Source organism: Vidua chalybeata, chromosome 2 (assembly GCF_026979565.1).
Source record: "Vidua chalybeata isolate OUT-0048 chromosome 2, bVidCha1 merged haplotype, whole genome shotgun sequence".
NCBI lineage: Eukaryota > Metazoa > Chordata > Aves > Passeriformes > Viduidae > Vidua > Vidua chalybeata.
The window spans coordinates 48558686-48571103 of record NC_071531.1 but is presented as its reverse complement, the minus strand read 5'-3'; the positions used below and the strand labels follow the sequence as shown (position 1 = coordinate 48571103).

General features: G+C 35.9%; 1 long non-coding RNA gene across 1 annotated transcript; it reads left to right on the top strand.

Annotated features, from left to right (window-relative positions):
• The first annotated feature begins 115 nt into the window (after positions 1–115).
• Positions 116–8910, top strand: LOC128784335 (uncharacterized). Its single transcript, XR_008429437.1, has 3 exons — positions 116–189; positions 2666–2801; positions 8113–8910. It is a non-coding gene; the product is annotated as an uncharacterized LOC128784335 (long non-coding RNA).
• Positions 8911–12418: the final 3508 nt, after the last annotated feature.

The window sequence follows — 12418 nt, the reverse complement described above, 5'->3', positions numbered from 1 at the left end:
TCCATTTTAAATTACAGTATTTGTGGAATATAGCCATTAAAGTCCCTTCTAAACTGTACAAGGGTATCTGGAGGCTGATTGCACTCCAGCTGGAAGACTGATCTTTCCAAGTTCATGCTTTTCAAGACTGTGTTGTGCAACATGATTATTTTTTAAACACCATGATTGATTCCTCTCCCAAAGATAAAGGTATGAACATTGAATTCAATATTATATTCTGAGCCCTTGGGATTTAAACAGTCTTTTCAGTTTTCAAGTTTGCATTTCCTTAATTTCCAATTCAGCAATCCATAAGTGAACAATGTTTTGCTAAATGCAATATTGATTTAGAAACTCTTGCCGATTACACAGCATTAACTTTAATCTCAAAATGCTATTTTACTTGCAAGGTTCCAGGTAAGTCTCAAAGGCTTCTGTGCTGATCCAGACAATCAAGAATTATCTTGTCACCACAGTGAGATATATTTGCTATTTGATAACAGTTTTGTTATCACAGCTCCATAAGACATTTGCTACTAGTGGCACTTCCATTGCTGCCAGCTCCAGAAGTTTTAGTAACAGCAATTTAATTTCTGAAATGTTTAATGTTAGTATATACAAACTTAGTATATACAGAGCTTTGGGCAGATGCTGATACCCAAAGCACATTATTCTTTAATGTTGCACAAAATGAGTCCACGCGACAAAGCATCTAAGCTGCTTCTGGCTGCAACTAGCTAAATTTGCCACCCTTTTTTGTTTCTAGTATTTTTTCAGATATTTGAGGAATTAAACCCAGCACATGCTGTGGAATAAATCTGATTTAATTAATGAAAATTAAAGGAAAACACAGTTTTGCATAAATTTATGTGAGGATTAAGATAGTACTGTATTAAATACCAAGACCATATCAGATATCTTGGCAAATTAACTGTAATTTGAATGAAGATCAACTAACAAGGTTAATTTAAACTGCAACAAGAGAAAACATCTGTAAATATAATAAACTTGTGCCCTCTAAGTGGCCTCTGCTAATTAAGCTATGAAAGAAATTCCTTACTAAATTGTATGGAATACATTATATAAGATTATGTAAGCTGTTGCTAATGTGTCTGGCTTTTTTTTTTTTTTTTTTTTTTTTTTTTTTTTTCCAGATAGCAGAAATACTCCTTGTCCTATGGAAAGTTCACTTTTGTATGAAGCAGGAAAAGCTGGATCCTCTAGAATGCCCGTTACTCATTTTATTTTATTCTGCACTTCCACTCCATTTCATCCTACTAGATGTTAACAATTATATGAATTCTCCAGTCACTGTTTTAATTATAAGTCAGATGCAATATTTCCATCAATGACTGATAATGTTCAAGCTTTTTTTTTTCTAATTTGGAATACCATTTACAAAGTAAAAAGACTGGGTAACTTATAATCATCACCAGGATGATTTTTAACAACAGAAAGACTTTAAAGACTGTTATGTTACATGTAATATAAATCATGAGGAGTGGTCACAATTATGGCATCAAAAAGTCCTTCAATTAATTAGCTTATGAGACACACTGCAGGATTGTATGTTTTAATTCATATAATACTTTATTGAATCAATGAGAATTTTGTTATGAGTTTGCAGGTACTTTCGCAAATCCCATTAACTTTTTGTTTTTGCTATATTGTTCAGCAACAAAAGCAGCCTCAGAAGTCTGCCCCATCAGGCCTGCTTTTCTTTTTATTGAATCTGGTGGAAATTTGCCCACTAACTGGGGCAAATCTGGGATGAATAGAAAGAATAGCTGTGTCAGTGTGAGCCACTCATTAGATGCATGAGTTCAATTAAAGTCAGAAAATAGTCCTCTGTGTTACAAAAGTTACTATAGAAACATTACCAATGGCAATTTTGAAAAAATAAAAATTGAGAATTTGAGATATTAAGATACTGCAGTTTTGTAACTGTGTATGTTCATGTAATAGACATTATCTGTCTCATTTTTTTTCTTAGTCTTACACATAAATATGGAGTTCTTTTTAGTATGATGTATAGCTATGCTTTGTCTTTTTCTACAAAACTTAGCAACTTCCATAAATAATAGTGTTGGCTGTCAATTGCAGTGTATTGACATAATACTTAATTCTTGAAATGATGAAACAAAATTTATCATAAAAAGTTACAATAAAACCTTACTACTAGATAGCACCAATGAAACATGAAGTTTGGATGCAGATACCTGTTTTAATGTGGATTAATTGTATATGATTGCAAGATGAAAACAATGAAAGACAATCAAATTTGTACTAAGAAAACATCTGTTTTTTATAGTCTTTTTAATAAGAGTTTGGGGATTTTTTAAATGGAACTAAGTTCAAGCCTTTGAGTCAGACTGGTTGATAACTGAAATTTTTCTTCCCATCTAACTCTAAAATTAAAACCAATATGCCACTTATTGGATTTTTTCCCTTCATTCTTCCTATTCAGCAGCAGCAAAGGAAATCACAAGGTAAATTACATATCTGAAGCGGATATAGCATCATGTAATTAAACTGAGGTATAAAGCACACTGAATCATTGTCTATTAAGGGAAAAGTTACTGAAATGGGTTTGGGGAAGTAGCTGCAGTTTTGAAAGAAGAACATTTCTGAATTTTATGGAAATGATTAAAATCTTTTTTGCATGTTTGTTTGTTTTTTTCCCCAGGATGCTTCAATAGAATAAAGGTGAACAAGTTTACTTTTAAATTCCAGCTGTAATATAAGTTTGGATCAGAATTGCCCAGGAAGCCTAGATAAGATCAGTTGTCAAAAAAAAGTACATGTTTCAGCTGCTGTGTAAGGTATGTATGCATTTATACAAGGGAGGTGATAACTGGCCATACATTGTTTATGTTGTACACAGAGATTACTCCAGGCAAGATTTTAAAGTCTAGATTAAATACATTTCCAGACAAAATGCCTGACTTCAGCAAGAGGTGCTGTTATTCACTCATCCAAGCTTTTCTGCAAGTGTGGCCATGTAGAGATATGTTTAGATGCCATATACCAAAGAGGTAGAAGTACTGTTTATGTGGTTGACTGGAAGCTACTCAAATGCTCAGAGAGCTTGAAAAGTCTTTCTACAATTTACGTCATGACCTTGGGCTCTAAGATTTTCTCTTACAGGACATAAAAAGATCTCACATGTGTAAGTAGGTCCTTAGTGATCAGACTTTTGAAGAAGCTCTTCACTTTTATTTCAAACAAATGTTGGATTGAGAATGAAAATTGTGCTTGGACATTTTCTCAGTTTTGGGTGTTGGCCATGGAAAGATCTTTGTAGCTCATCATCTCTCAATTCAGAGAACCTGTCTTCTGCAGGTCTGCAAAGACTGATGCTGACTATTATTTTTTGGAAATTCCTAACATTGATGGTTCTACTGGAAACCACATTTTTGGCAGGAGGTGTTTGAGAGGCCCAGATTTAATGAATTGAAACCACACTTTCAAATTAATGCAGCTGCTTGATGACATGACTACTTTAATACATATCCCAAAGTGTTGCTGAAGGATTTGTATTCTATGCAGACATTCTCTATTTACTACAGATGCATGTCTTCTCAGGACATTAACAAACACAACCCTTAATATATTGAAAACAGGCATGTATTATTGTTGCATTTTGTGCATTTTGCAACAAAATCTACCTTCTAGCATTTAAAAATGTTGTAATGGAGTAATGTCTTCTCCTTTTATATGGTAAAGGCTCAAATTGTAAATACCCAGTTTTACATAGATCTATACTTAGTGCTAGAAGATTGTATGCTGTCAGCCATGGCAATACGGGAATTCTGTCTCCAGATACTGTTTATTTGTAGAAGGTGGCTTCTGGAATAAGCCTCAACATCTGACTTTATATTGATCATACCAAGATTTTCTGGGTTCAAAAACTTTCCTTCCCTTACAAAAGTATGTCACATTATTTTAACAGACTGAGGAATCTGGGCTGAAAGACCTAAGAGGGTCCTTTTGTTTAGGTGCATGGTCATTATTAAAATAATCCTTTAACATAGCCCCTACAGGTATTGCAACCTCAAAGTCCCCCATAAAAGACAGAACACTCTGTTGCTACATGATGGACTTTTCTCTTAGTTTGCTGTCTTTTTTTTTTCTCACATGTGCTTGTGAGTTGTTTTGCTCTGTTTTTCTGGAATCCATTTTGATTTCTAAATCACTGTGGTTTTGTGTGACATTTTCTCCTGCTGTCTTTGATACTTCAGTTGAGTAGGTTTAGTAGCCACAGACACTACCATCAGAATCACATAAGGATTGAGGTCGGAAAGGACTTGTGAAGGTCATACTTTTTGTGTCTTTTTACTGCTGTCTTTCCAGCTACTCTGTATCTGTTTTGGACTGAGGAGACCAGAACTCTGGTACCCAGCTGGCACAAGTGTGAATTTGGTACAGTCAATCCACTTGCAGCCCTTAACACAGCATTATCTTGCTTATTTCTGAGTTGACAGATCTACAATAACATTTTGTAGATGCTCTGGAAGCCTGGTCATATATTTGCTCTTAGATCAAGCCACCATTCCCTGAGGTGGACTTCTTAGCTCCTAACAGCAATCTATTTTTTATCTCCAGGAAATGGAGTATTCTTGTTTCAAGAGGAACTCTCCAAAGCTACTTCCTGCTCAAAAATACATTTTGATTTCTCCAGGGAAACGTTCTCCCTAACCTGTTTTTAGCTCTCTCCCATCCTTGACCTTTAGGTACCATTTTGTTGCGACCTCCCCTTTATGACCCTTTCTCTGTTTTGCTAGAGAAGTGTACCTGTATCTCTTTGTTTTAAGCTTCCAGGCCAATGAAATCATATTCCACTCTGTCATTCAGAAATTAACTCCTTAAGCTCTTTCCATCACTTTTTTAAGCTGGACACTTCCTACTATGGCAGAATATCAGTGCACACTTCATTTTCCCCTAGTTCTCATGGGGTACAAATGTAGTCTTCAAGGTCCAGCTCTATCTCTGTTCCATTGTTTACTCTTCTCCATTGCTACTTTCTTCACTTTTCCCTGATCTTTTTGTTATTGTTTTTTTGATTACTTTCCTTTTTTCAAATTATTATTATATTTTTATCACTCTGTCATTGAAATCCTGCTGCTGGCATATCTCTTCCTGTTATACCTGATATACTTTCTGAAGCCTTGACCACATCTTTTGAAATCTTTCCATAGAGGAACTTGAACTTTATTGGAGGACACAGCCACAGAATACTATTTCTTCTCAAGGCAATCCTCTGATTTCTTCTCCAAATCTCCCGCTTCAAAGCTTCATGATGACATGAACGTATTATCCTGAGAGACCTTCATATTAAGGCTTCTCAGCCAAACAGCATGACTCAGATATCTGTTTGGACAAAACTGATATTCAAATATTGCTGCCATTATCCTACCTTCCTTCATAGGTGAAATTTGCTGACTTTTTTTTTTAATGTTTCATTTTTTACCTTTGGAAACTTGATCTTGCTCCCTTACTGTTTGCAGAAGCTGATACCTCCTCCCCTTCATAATGTCAGTATTTTCCCACAGATGTATTTATAGTCTTTTTATTGTAACTAAGGTTGTAATTCTGTAGTAGATGGGCAGAATATAATGTGTTTAATTCTGTGTTGAAATTTCAATTTCATGTTTCAGAAAAACTATTCAAACAGGTGAGGAGTTCTTAGAAAGCCTATTCCAAACTGAGCTGTGGTCCACATGAATCTATCTTGCTAAAGGCTCTTTGTAACCTGGGAATAAATTCTCCAGGGTTTTTCACCTGCATAATATTCTTAAAAGAAATAAATATTCGGCTTCTTGAAAATGACAAGTAGATCTGTTTTCCAAAATTCTTCCGCATAATTCTCACAATTCCAGGTCCATAGTGTTCATTTCTCATTCTCCACCATACCAGTCTCCTGGTGACCCAGAAATACTACTCTAGCACACCTTTGTCTTCCTGTGCTCACTTATCTGCACAACAGAGAAAATTAGTTGTGTATTTACTCCTGTGCCCTATGTTCGTCTTTTCTGGTGTGGCTGACATTCATATACAATTGTCTTTTAGAATGGGACCATGTAAAATGTGCCAAGTAACTGAACAGAAATTCACAGTACTGTATTACCTCATGTTAGCTGGCATGTGCTTTCCCTGGGCACTTTTTGGAAACAGTTTTAATCCTCTAGAACTCAGTCTATGTCCATGTCTATTTTTTTGTTTGTTTGTTTCTAGTCAGGAATGAAATTGTGCAAGAGCTATCTTGTACTTGGTTCTTCATAATTTCTTTTTTTGGCCAGCAGTTAAGGAAGAAAATTCAATGACAATGAAGAAAAGCAAGTGCAAATATTGCATCTTCCAAAAGGGTCATTCTAATTTGGGCAAAATGTCAGAGAAGATTTCAATATATCTTAGCCATTTCCCCTATTTCTGTTCATAGTCAGCAGAATGAGCTAGCTTCTATTATGTTAAAAATAAAGTACCACAGTTGTATTTTTAGGTTAAATATAAAAGAATGATAACCCATTAGCCCATGTTCTCATACAGATTCCTTGCCTACCTACTCTAATGACGTGAATGAGCATCATTCCTTTGTTTATATTTAAACAAAGAATGCTCTTCAAACAAGGCACTTTATTTTAGTGTGAATTTCCTGGTTAAATACAAGTTAATCCCTCAGATATGATTCCTGTGCATTTAGATTGATGCAAACCTTCCTTTGAATCACTTGACTGAAACCATTTCTTTCATAGCTGTGTTATGCCAGAAGTGCAGATGCAAAGAGCAAAAAGCCATGAGAATTAGGGCAAAGATAAGATGCCATAACATTTAAGAATGCAACTGTAATTTTCTCTGCTTTTGATAACTTTTGTAGTAGCATCCAGTTTGCCAAAAGTATCTCATTAGTACAAATATAAGAATGTTAAAATTATTTCCTACTAAATTTGAATCCTTTTTATGGACTGATAATGCAGATAGGCAGATTTGCTGCTGCTTATTGATGGCATAAGGCAGTTGGGGTTAGTCAACACTTCAAGCCAATAATGAGCCTGCTAATGTATCTCTGTGCATGCCCTCAATATTAATAAAAGATATGCTCCACTTGCTTTCTCATCATTCTTTTTTCAGCTGCTATTTTAAGCAAACCTTTTGCCCCTTTTAATATTTTAAACCCCAGCAGGCTCAATAGGTGAAAGATGAAAGTGGTATATATATTTCTTGCATCTGGAATAAAAGAACAGCTAGAGAATCAGATTCCTTCCCTAATTTTTCATGTTAGCTGTAAACATGTAATCAGTGGTTCCTACCACATATCAGCAGCTGAGTAATCGCAGAATCACTGAATATGCTGAGCTAGAATTGCAGAGTCATGGAATATGCTGAACGAGGATCATTGAGTCCAGCTCCTGGTCCTGCACAGGACCATTCCCAAGAGTCACAGCAAGTGCCCGAGAGCATTGTCCAAGTGCTTCTTGAACTCAGACAGGTTTGGTGCTGTGACCACTTCCCTGGGAAGCCTGTTCCAGTGCCCAACCACCCTTTGGGTGAAGAATCTTTTTCTAATATCCAACCTAAACCTCCCTTGACACAACTTCAAGCCATTCCCTTGGATCTTGATGAATATGTTCCTAAGAATGTACATCAACCATCATTTCTGAGGGCTTAATGTCCCACTTATTACCACCCTCTTGACAGGTGACTTACTTTGTGAGCATGCCAGCCCATTGAACATCATGAACAGTTATGGACCTAAAGGTTACTGTTCAACAGCAAGTTTTGAGAAACAAGGAAGTGTAACTTCACATATTTCTAATTAGCTAATGGATGGGTGAGTTAAATTCACCACTCTTGAGAGAACCCCCACATAGCAGTGTGGTTGTGACTGGGCCAGCTAGACACCTAGATAATGCCTGGGTGTGTTATGGATGGGATGATGCATAATTCAGACTGTTCCAGTAAAGAATCTGGACACAGCCACTTTTTTTTTTTTTTTTTTTTTTTTTTTTTTTTTTTTTTTTTTGTATATGGGATGGGATGTGTTGTGGAAAAGAGGGTTTAGATGTGTGCAAGTAAGTTGCAGCATGCCTGGGTTTCTGGCTAAGCCTGTTTACAGACATATCCTGCAATTTCCAGGGAAGCCTAGAAGACAGAGTTACAGTGGACCTTGGAGTTGCCGTCTGCCAGCAAGGAATAACATGCAGCTCGTGAGTCACTGCCCCAGTGTAAGCAGACAAAGCTCTCACAGAGTCAGAGCAGGATCCACTTGTAATGCAGATAGCAGAGAAGATAAACAGCTGATGGAAAAGGATCATCTGGCAAAACAATGGAGCATTGCAGTCTGAACTGTAAGGGAATTGTATCTGTGGAACAGGGAAAAAAAAGAACCCTTCCCTTTCTAAAGCTAGGTGGAGACCTAAGTATCCTAATGAGTCTCTGCAGCTTGGCCATAGTATGCCTAAACACCACTGTGTTAATTCTCCAAGAGTAGGAGGCAAATAAAACCTTCATCAGTGACTAGACAATGGCAGATGTTTTCTGGATAAATGGAGCTCTGTTTTTCCTGATCTCCTTGTTTACCTGCAAAAAGTGTGCTGGAGGCTGTACTCTGCATTCATTTCCAAGCTAGGCATCTGCATGATAGATGCTAAACCTGAAGCAGCTTTTATAAGATTTCTTTGCATGAATAAAATCAGTTGTCTCTGAAGGTGATTAATTGCATCTGGACTTATAGGATTGCTCAGAGAATTTGTCTTCTGGGTAATCTATTATTCTCTCTCCTTTGGGTCTGCTGAGAGTATAGTAACTAATTCAGATGAAATTTTCAATCTTTTAACTGTTTAAAACTAAATAAGGTGAAGCTTATATTGTCTGAGTTTTAGCTTGAAGAAGGATAGGATAAATATATTAAAAATAAAAGGTTTTTCCTGTTTATTGAGTTTATTTGGATTCCTTAAATTTGTCTATGGCTTGTCACATAAATTTTAGATACACTCAAGGACAAATGACATCATATTGTCTCTTCTATCATTCATTCCTCATCTTAACATCTGTTTCCTAACCAATTATTTCTGCATATGTAACATTAGTCACCACTTAAGCCACCAGTAAATTTGGATCACTTGTTCTAGACAATGGCTGGGTGCATAATCCATACAGTTTCCATTTCTAAAATCACAATTAGGTTAACATATACTTTGATTCAAGTGGGTTAATATTAATGATCAGGATGAAACATTTCCTTTATCTCTATTTTTGGATTAAAGAATTAGCCATAAGCTCAGACCAAAACAAACTTTTCCTTGGCATTGATTCAGATGTTTTTAACCTAATCCTTCTCTTTAGGAAATCAGTAATAACACTCCCATTGGTCTTCTGAAAGGCAGACGAGGTCATTAATAATAAATATATTTTGTAAATTCAATTATCTTAAAAGTAGTGATACCAAAATAAATAAATTCACATCAGTCGTTTATTTTTCTGGACAAAATCCAGGTGTAATAAATTTGTCATGAGCAAAGGACACAGATACCCTACATTACTGACGAGACTTTCACGTTCTAAATTTTTGGTACTTAAAAATGGAAAACAATGTTTTCTGATAAGTGGAATTTTTTTAATATGAATCATCAAGATGATTACATTTTTTTGAGACTATCTGAAACTCTAAAAACAATTTCTATGCAAAAAATAAGTTGACTGAATTTGATGGCCTAGGTCTTGTTGACTATGCACAAATAGCAATCGAATACAGGTTTTGACCTGAGAGCTTCACATTCTCATACAAGTTGTTTGATAAATGTGTCAAAATTTTAACTGGTTTAGTTCCAACTAATGTATGAACTTAACTGATCCATATTTGTTTGGAGTTTATTTTCCCCTGAACCTATATATTCGATGGGAAATGATCTACATATGCAGACTGTGATTTGGATCTACTGGCAAGTAAGGAAACATATAGCAATAATGCATTTGGTTTAGATGTCTCTTTCATCATATGTTAAAAGAAAATTAAGAAGTATGAAAATGTGAGCTCATGCATTGTTCTGCCTCTGCCAATCTTTTTGTTAGAATAGTCCCTCACCTAATTTAACTAGAAATAATTACATACATAGGTCATACAAGTGAAGTTCAATGGGTAGAATTTGTCTGAGAAAAATAATTTTCCCTTCCCTTCCCTTCCCTTCCCTTCCCTTCCCTTCCCTTCCCTTCCCTTCCCTTCCCTTCCCTTCCCTTCCCTTCCCTTCCCTTCCCTTCCCTTCCCTTCCCTTCCTTCCCTTCCCTTCCCTTCCCTTCCCTTCCCCTTCCCCTTCCCCTTCCCCTTCCCCTTCCCCTTCCCTTCCCCTTCCCCTTCCCCTTCCTCCTTTCCTGTAAATCCTGAGAGAAAATTACCCACTGGCATTTGCTAGAATAGGAAAAAATTTTGCTCAATGTTTTGCTGTGATTAGTTCACTTTAACAGAGTAGTGGGAGAAAAGAGGGAAAGATATCAGGAAGGAAATGATGAACAGGTGTTTTTGCAAAGCTTGACACATCACCACTTCAGATGGACTGAAAATTTAAAAAAACCTGTTGTGATTATAACAGTACATTGTGTTTATTATTTAATTTTAAAAAAAGAGTGGGACATGTTTCACTTTTCCACTGCAATTTTTGCCATCACATAGATTGTTGTTTATCTTGATTTATTACAAGTCTCTCTAACTCTGTGCTTCTCTAAAAAAAAAAAAAATTTTTTTAAACTCTACATCAGTGCTTGTGAATGTCCCCAGATACGATAACCTTAGGCATATGTTGTAGGTTTTCATCTCAAGCAACCGATTCCCAAAGTACAATGACAGGAATTCAAGTTAGTAAGTAACAGGGCCTTTATTTCCCCAGAGATATAAGTGTGGAAGTCAAGGGAAATACAATGACGTTGTTAATGTTTTATTTATAACCGTTGGTAGTCCCACCCTTGGCTACATTGTCTGAGCTGCTCTGTTATTTTCATAAAAAGCGCACAGGCAATTTCTATTTTATACGGATGATTTATTTCTACACATGTGAGGAGGAAAAACTCATTTTTACTGGCTATTTGTGATGTATTAAAAGAATCTTGTCATAGTAATTTATGCCTTAAAACACTGATTAGGTGAGCTAGATGAATTGGATAAATTTGGAAGGTATAAGATTCTGGGTATTCCTTTTCATCTCACAGAAGACTTTAACTATTACTTCTGTGCTGATAAATACTCTAAAGTTGCAAAGGTGTTAGGGACTTCCATAAGCCATCAGAGGATTTTGCTTGCTTTAGCACAATTGATTGCCAATTGTTCAGTATAATTCCTGGTATTTTAGAAAATAACTTTTTTTGTAAAAAAAGAAGTAAGATTATAGGAAGCACAATTAGGCCCACAATTCATAATGCCTTTTCCAAAATCCAACCAATTAAATCTGTTTAACATCGTTTTTGAATGGTTACAGAGCCTCATTTGCTGAAGAATTAGATATGCATGTGTCAGTATATTTTAAGAAATTACAACATTCGTGTATTTTTGGCACTGTTACAGTTAGGAAGTATTTGAGAGAAACTCATGTCATTAACTTTTTAAGTTCAAACAACATTTAAATATTTGGACATCTGTTGGTTTATCCAAGCTTTCCAAATCTTGCCTATGATTTTCTGTATGAAAACACTTCATTAAGTACTTAGCCGGTTACCAAGTCTGAAGTGACCTGACAGAAACATCACAAATCTTTGTAATGTGGTTTTAATGTCCAACTAAAGTAATCTAAACTCAATTAATTGCAAATTGCGTGAATCAGCTGCTAATCAAGTAAACTGTTATTTGGAAAAGTAACAGAACATGGTTTTGCTTTTAAGGTGTTCTGCAGATCAAGCGAGATATTTCACTTACAAGATTGCTTAAAATAAAGGAAGTCTCCAGGTTCCATCTCAAAGGACTCCTGTGAAGTCCGGTGAGATGAACTCATACCAATTTTATGAAATATGGCTGTCTCCTGAACTGATAGAGGAATGAAGGCCTGGAAGACTTCTTCGAATGGTATCAGAGAATGAGTACTTAAAAGACACCTGGGAAGCTGAAAAAAAGTGTCTAAGTTATTTTAGATCATGCAGATAGAGACTTCAGACATCCCTACTGATATCCAGGACTGAATACAGGAAGATCTGTAAAAAGATCTGAAAAGCAGTTGAAGAACAGCCTTAATTAAGGAGCTTCTTGAGAGCTGTGGACCAAAAAGGAACACTATATGCTATAAAGTGAAGAACTATTTGGACTTTTCTTTTCCTCATGAGGCAACAAAGAACCCTGAAGGAAATAGAATTTGGCTTTACCAAAGAATGAAGTTATTGAGGAGAAAAAGGATTCTGAAAGAGTTGCCGCATCTTACAGTAGGTAAATCTCACTGCTACAGAGACCTGATGTGGCCATATTTCA